Below are 8,434 nucleotides of genomic sequence, written 5' to 3' on the forward strand. Positions count from 1 at the left end.
CAGGTATGGTATACATTTTTTTATAAAAAAATTATTTTGCTCCAAGGAGCCCTTTCTAATCAAATAGTTCACGGGTAATGTCAGTTCCCTGTCTTTGTTCTTCTTAGGGGCAGGGTCCCATGCACTGCAGCTAATACAGGCTCCATCTTGGAACTGTGTCACGTGGGAAAGATTGGGGGCCATATTTATACTCTGGTTGCGCCGAATTTGCGTCGTTTTTTTTGACGCAAATTCGACGCAGAACTAACGCCAACTAACGCCATATTTATACTCTGGCGTTAGACGCTTCGGGCGCCAAAGTGCCCGGAGTGTGCGTCATTTTTTAGCGTGAACCCCTTCCTTGCGTTAATGATATGCAAGGGAGGCGTTCCCGTCTTAAAAAATGACTCCCAGGCCTTTACGTGGTATTTATACTCCCGGGCAAAAATGACGCCCGGGAGTGGGCGTGGCCAAAAACGGCGCTTTTGCGCCGCTTTTTAACGCCTGGGTCAGGGATGGCGTTAAGGGACAAGTGGGCTCAAAATGAGCCCAGAGTGCCCTCCCCTGCCCCCAGGGACCCCCCCTGCCACCCTTGCCCACCCCAGGAGGACACCCAAGGACGGAGGGACCCATCCCATGGACATTAAGGTAAGTTCAGGTAAGTATTTGTTTTTTTTTTTTGTGTGGCATAGGGGGGCCTGATTTGTGCCCCCCTACATGCCACTATGCCCAATGACCATGCCCAGGGGACAGAAGTCCCCTGGGCATGGCCATTGGGCAAGGGGGCATGACTCCTATCTTTACAATGATAGGAGTCATGTTGATGGGGGATGGGCGTCGAAAATAAATGGCGCAAGTCGGGTTACGATGATTTTTTCGACGTAACCTGACTTGCCCCATTTTAAGACGCCCATGCGCCATTTTCCCCCTACGCCGGCGCTGCCTGGTGTACGTGGTTTTTCTCGCGCACACCAGGCAGCGCCGGTCTGCTTGCGCCGGCTAACGCCATTCAATAAATACGGCGCCCGCATGGCGCTTCAGAATGGCGTTAGCCGGCGCAAAACTTTTTGACGCAAAACTGCGTTAGCGCAGTTTTGCGTCAAAAAGTATAAATACGGCCCTGGGTGTCCACACTGCTCAGTTTTGACAGTCTTGGTGGATGGAGAAGAATCTCTATATCAAGCTCAGGGTGACACCTTTGTTTGGGGCATCATAAGTTTTACCCTTCTGGACTCGCTTGTGCACTTTTCTGCTGTGTCAAACTCTAGAAAATGTACTATTTTCCACTTTTATATAGCGCTAACTAAACTCGAAGGTACTGGAGCGCCCTACACGAGCACCAGTTACATAACACAATGACACTTTCATTTTAGTTTTTTTAGGCATGGGGAGATTAAGAGATTTTCCCAGAATCATAGGAGTTTGAGCCAACTCTGAGACTGGAACCTGGTTCCCCATTTCCAAAGTTGGCAGCTCTGGCCGTTATGCCACATCCTCGCCTCAAAAGGGAAATGCTTTGGACCCACTTATCCACTTGGCAAACTCCACCCCAAACGTGATCACTTTTGTCAACTGTCCCCAAAGCTCCCTTCATACTTCATCCTTTATTAAAAACATGGGCACATTTGCTTCTCTTGTTATTGGTGATGCTGTGGTAGCTACTTCCTTGCCCAGGTCCAGAAATGTTCTAAATGTCTTATTCAGTGGCCCAAAAATTCTACAGGTGGAACTTCTCCTAGAAACAGTTGCTACCACATACTCCGGCCTTGGATAGGAACGTATGCACAGGTGGAATTTTCAGATGAGTTATACTTCTTGCCAGGTCTAAGCGAAGCAGAAAGCAACAAGGCTGAACAATGAAATTAGTCCTATCTTTTTTTTTTCTTTTTTTTTTACAAAGGGTGGTATAATTGAAGTGGTGAAGGCTGGTTGCGCACGTCTCTTCAAGGGGTCCTGTAAAGCCTTCATCTTCTGGTTCCTTCTCAATCAATTGTAGGACCCTATTCCAAGGCGACTCTCTTTATTAAATGCATGTAGGCAGTTCTTTGATTCTTGGCTCCCTTCTCTGACAGACAAATTCGTAAGTCTATCAGCGGAAGGAGATAGTCCTTTTAATGGTATAGGTCATCCTCCCATCTAAAATGATTGCGCAAGGGATAATCTCTAATTCTTTAAGCCCTGAAAACAAGACATCTTCTAGCCGTGATTGCAGCAGGGTTCGGCTAAAATCATGTAGATTGAATGTATGGGTTCCTTGGAAATAAAAAACGTGTTCTGGGAAAATGCCATACTTTTGATACAATAGTTTGTCTCTGTATCTGCAATCCCCCTTATCTTTATTTCATTTCTCCTTTTAATTGTCTTCTTTTCTTCTAAATGTCTTTTTTTTATTGCTTTCTCTCTCTTTCATCCAGTATCTGTGCTGTTGTTCCTATTCTTTAGATATTTTGTTCTGTGGTGTGGGGATATATTTTACCTTAGAATACAAAGTCATCCTTTACCTTGTACTTTTCTATATGTTGCCATGCTCTCTAATGTAAAGAGCTCCCCCATGAAGACATGTGCATTCAGGATCAAAGTGAGGGAATAAAACAACGTGCAATCAAAAATGTATGTCAAGCAAATAATGGAAGAATAGTTTAGTTTATTTGGGTGTACGAAGCACCAGACGCTGTACACTGGCAACACAAGGGTGCCAACACTGCAACAACAACCCTTGAAAATGTCATAAAATGTACACCCATAAAACACAGATATGCATGCATCCTGTAGGTCACTGCTGTGCAAGTTGTAATATGTTGATGATGGGTGAAGGACAGAAAATCCTCTATCGTGCTCTGAACTCCAGCTGTGTGGCTGAAAAAAGAAAGCTGGGAGCTAGCGTGATTATAGCTGCCCCTGACCTCAGAATTTTTTAACACGTTTTGAAGTCAACTTTAATGTCATTGAGCATGCATGTCTGTCACTTCCCGACTATCATGCAGTGGTGGCTTGTGGGAGAAAAAGGGCCAGGGCTGCGCGGTGCGGGTGGGGGAATAAAATAAAATAATTAAAAAACACACCCTAACTCCGCGCTGTGCAGCTCCTCCACTCCTCTGTCGTCGCTCCAGGCTGCAGGCACAGGCTTCCATCCTGCCCTGCGGCCAATCCTGATGCTGCTCAAAGCAGCATCAGGATTGGCTGGGAGTGCCCAGCCAGGGCATTCCCAGGCAGACTCGGAGCCTATGCAGGCTCTCTCCAGCCCAGCAACATAGTGCCGGGCTGGAGTGAGCCCTGTGCGCATGTGTGTTTGGCCAGCCCGAAACGGCCGGCCAAACATACATGCGCGCTGAGGGTAGTGCTCGTCACCCCTAATGCCCCACTCCTTTTAATACAAAACGATAATAAACACAGTTTATTATCGTTTTGTATTAAAAGGTTTGCAGCTGCCGCTGGCGGGGGTTGACACTCCTCCGCCCTAGCAGAGGAGCCGTGCCTGCTACCATGTTGTCACGTAGGGCTGAGCAGGATACGCTCCTGAACTTTCAGCTACAAGTTTTTTTTTTTTTCAGTCACACCTACAGGATCTCTCTGTACAACACCCTTTGCTAAAGGAGGATCCACCGCTGCTGGACAAACTGAAGTGAATGATGCTGAAACAGTATATGGGCCTTCTGCAGGTACTGCTCCTGCAGCTTCCAGTGGTGAAGGAGAGATGACTGCTGGACCCATCATCACAGAAGATCCTCTGGGAGACGGAGGCTGGACTTCCAGTGTCCCGGAGCATACCGTCCGTTCTCAGGACCTGCAAGGTATTTTATTCAGAGCTCTAATTCATCAGGCCTATTTCTGCAAGACCTGTTGCTACCAATTGTTAACCTTCCAATATTTATAAAGTGTGCTCTGGCTCTATCCAGAGCAGTTTTACTATTTTACGACATGCTCTTGGCTTTTCAATGCATCATTTCACCTTTCAGAAAATGCTTCCATTGGAATGCATGAGGGACTATTTTACAACTGGAAAGTGCACTCATTCACCACAAAGCTGTTTGACACATTCAGTTCTTTATTTCATATAATCGTTATATACACAAAACAATCCTTTTTATTACTTCTTTTCTTGCACTGTGAAAGTCAGGAGGTCATGCTATAATATGATAAACAGCATTTGTGCATGCTTTGTATGTAAAGAACATTGGTGAATGCCTTTCTTTATAAGTATTGACACATTAAAGCCATACATTTTGGTTTTGGCAATGCTTGTTTTTTTTGCTCAGAGAAGGTGGTCATGTGTTATATACTTACCGTGCCTTCCAGTTATGTGCCTTCCTTTTCACTTGAATCAATCAATTGTTTTGTTAACCATCTCTATTCATGCACACCAAACCTCTACGATTCCTACACATGTCCGTCCCAAAATCATCCATACGGTGGTGTCTCCAGAACTGATATTAAGGGAGGCACAACATTAGGCCCAGGTAAAACTGCTAGGGACACCTACAAAGGGCAACTACGAAGAGTGTATATGTATGTATATAGGCATGTGTGTGCCAAATATACATATATTTTTATATCTTTGCATAAAAATGACTTTGCATATATGTATGTATCTGTGAATATATAGGCAGGTATACATACACACATACATGCAAAGTCAAAACTTTTTAGCAAACATTTAGGCTCATGAAGTGCCTTAAGTAATCGCTGCTTTGCAGTGAAAAGTAGTTGGACATATTAATGTGTGTGGTAAGGTGTGGTGCCTGTTTTTATTCTCTTTCACCCAGCATCAGTCAACAGCTATGTAGGTGGGGCCCAAAGGTCGAGGGGCGAAGGCAAATTTAGCTGGGACAGGGCACGTTAGTTCCTCCATTGTGCTCATAGGTACCTCATCTCATGTCTACTTCACACATTAATCACACACATTCTGGGATAAAAATCATAATTTCTTGTTTGGTTACATTTTCTTCCTGGTAATTTATTCATGAAGATCCTTTATTATATTGACTCCCAGGTTTCAAAGGCCAAATATGATTAGCTTCCAATCTGTAAAACACTGTACCCAAAACTACTGAATCCTAGCTTGGAAAACATTTGCCCAGATGGGATTGACTCATTTTGAGAATCTCTTTCCATTTTACGACTCAATGTAAGTTTGTAAATATTGGCCATACAACAATTGACAACATTTTGTAAAGTATAGTTCGTAGTAAGGGCAATGACCAGCTTAAAACAGGCTAACTTTAACATTACTGCCTTTCAGTTTATTACACAATGCCCTCAATAAGATTGATACCAGTTTGAGAGTTTTTACTCCCACTTTGTTATGCTCAGCCTTTAATAGCAGTTTATCCCAGGTCTGAAAGGTTTCCTCTTGCCTCAAATGTCAGAAGTAGTGTTGTGTTTCAGATATATACATTGGTCGCTTTGTTCTCTGCAGGGCCTGGGTACATTGTACTGAAAGTGGACTTTGTCTCCCATGGTATGAAGGACCACGAATGGATGAAGAAGCAGCTGCTCCCTACGGTACGGCAACATAAACTATTAAACTAAGCAAGTAATATAGTTAAACTAAGCAAGTAATATATTGGCTCCATCAATATGAGAAAAGGGCTCCCTGATAATAAAAACTGATACTGGAGCAGAACAAGGAAGGCTATTGATATATTGACTCTGTCCCATTATCCTTCATTGAAATTGTTATCAAAGATATTGTAATGCACTTATAGAGTACTTCGAAAGGAAAAAATACACATCTTCATTAACAATACTTCTGGTAGACACATATTCTTCCTGCATACTCCTTACCATATCCTTCCATGCCCCAGACTGGTCCAGAACACATTTTCCCAGTAATCTTTCCAGTGTCACCAGATGACTCAATATGATTTCTGTTAGATGTGAAGACATCAAAGTATATTAGATGCCAACCACTTTACTGGGGTCAGTTCCTTGTACATTTTGTAATCCCCTTTTAGGTGATTGGAGAGGAAACAAGAGAGCAACAGACAGTGACAATAACAGAATTTAACTTTGCATAACTTGGGACCCTATTATTCAAGTGACTACCTTGTCAGAAGAAGGAAAGGAAGTTAAAAATCTGCAGGAAGATTACATATCCACTAAGCATATTAATACTAAAGGTATGTAGCTTCTCTTTGTGATGGGTACATCTAACCACTGATTCCTGACCTTATGAATGAGTCCCAAAGCAATACCTCCAGGAAAGCTTGTAGAGAGTAGTGCCGATTCACCAAGGAAGTCATGCAACAGCCCTCAGAAAGAACCCGAGAACTTCATGACTTTGCTATGAGGTAGTAATGTTTGGAAAACATATGCTGGGGTGACCACGTGGCTGACCACCATATATCCGCCACCAGAAAGCCTCTGGTGTGGGCCATTGAAGCAGCCATTTCCTAAGCCCTTTGAAAGGTCTTTCTTGACCAAGGCATAGCAGATATTGAGACAGAGGATGACCCAATGAAAAAAGGTGCATTTGGTCACAATCTTACCCTTTTTTAAGGTTGAGAAGCCCACAAAGAATTGGTCCACTCTGTGCTGTCAGATGCGATAGTTGTAATAGGAGACAGCATGTCTGGAGTCCAGTCTACATAGCTGTTCCTCCTCCTTGGTGGGATAAGGAGGATGGAAGATGAATGGAATGGTAACTGTTGGACCCATTCAGTGGGCATAGCGCATGCAGGGGCTTTTGGGCCACAACCATGAGGTTTGGTCATTTGACTCTGGTGTCCTAGGGCAGGGTTCTGCAAAGTCGATCCTGGAGAGCCGGGTCCATGCCAGAATTTTAGCATATCCACATTTAGAAAAAAGATGTTTCAGAAATCTACATTATCCTAAATGTGGATATGCCAAAAATCTTCCATGGACCCGGCTCTCCAGGACCGACTTTGCAGAACCCTGTCCTAGGGTCTGTCCTACTATAGCTCTGAAAACTGTGCTAAGAAAGCCCTTTCCACATTTCACTATCAGTGTCCGGGGGAGCAGCCAAAGGTTTCTTATGCGGTGGGGGTTGTGAGAAAAGTTTCCGAACCCAGCATTTAAAAAACAGAAGCTAATAACTCGTTGTCCAGCCCTGTGCTTGTCTTTATACAACAAGAAGTACTTTAATGCTAGAACTAAACATCATACTAAATACTCATGAGGGTCAAAACAGGGTTTGATGATCACACCCATGGATTTTAGGAGGCCAACCGTCTCTAATGTCCTGTTTTTGGTTCCTGTGGTGCCTAGCACGAATACCAGGCCATAGACTAAAACAGACACAGGTATCAGCTCATTACGTGACTACCAGATTAGGCAAGGTGTAGTAGGTTGGTTCATTTTACCATGAGCAAAAACAAAAGGAGAAAATTTCACACTAGCAACATTACGCCCCTCTGGCAGGCTCATCTTCACAGTTCAAGATGCAGTCTTTCAGTTTTCCGTCTACAGGCTTAGTGGTACTTGTTTGTAGAGAATACAGCTCTGTGCAGCACTGACTAAAGTGCTTGTCTGGCTCACAACAGTGACGTCTTGAGAAAATGCACAGGGCCACAGATGAGTGGCCTTGCTCCTCAACTGGGCTGCTTGAGAGTACATCTTGGCAAGCCTGGTTGGTGGCAGCTTGTCCTCAGCAGTTGATGCCTACAGTCACTTAGGTTCTCACCTACAGCAGTGAAAACAACCTTGACTGGATATGCAGCATGCTGGAAAGTGGCAGCACAAGTCCCTCTGGATCCACCACAATGGTCCCAGGCAGCACGCTGTTGTCAGATTTGACATTTTCTTCACACAGGTTGCTAAATGAACCACAGAAGTAGACAAAGTGACCTCACATCCTGGCTGGTGCCAGTTGCACTCCTGATTCCAGCTAGCGTCCTCTGGGTGCTCCACACACCAGAAGCACAGTTTGACTTTTCCTCCCAGACAGCTGCATCTCCTGCATGGCCAGGCACCCACCTTCCCTCTTTGAGTAGGCTGTTAGGCTTTTTTAGGCTTCTAGGTACTCTAAGACACACAGCTTGTCATGCAAGTTTCACAGACTTCAGGTGATGTCCTCTTACCCCTGACAGACTGTCATGCAGATATCAACCCTGGTGGCACAGCTGCTCCTCAAGTATCCTGCAGAGCACACCCTTCTTTCGTCAGTGAAGGAACTTGGAGGTGGAACCAACTGGGATGATTTGCATACCAACCTTTGTATTAATTTTCCAGACAGTGGATGTGTATCGACTGTCTGCCTTCTTGGACAGGTTTGGGGTGGTTCTTTTTCAAATGTCGTTTTCTGGCTGTAGTGCAGTAATAGCCTTTGTGCAAGATGATGGTTCTCACAATAGGCAATGCAGTCTCCAAGCAGCAGCTTCCAAGAAATGGACACAATGAAGTGTGACATGGCTATTAACAACTTTTCTGAAGTTGCAATCCAGGACAAGGAAAAGGGGCTGTCAACTACCTAGAAAATTTCCTCACTCTTAGCAAC

The sequence above is a fragment of the Pleurodeles waltl genome, chromosome 4_2, assembly GCF_031143425.1.
Source record: "Pleurodeles waltl isolate 20211129_DDA chromosome 4_2, aPleWal1.hap1.20221129, whole genome shotgun sequence".
NCBI classification, from domain to species: Eukaryota; Metazoa; Chordata; class Amphibia; order Caudata; family Salamandridae; genus Pleurodeles; species Pleurodeles waltl.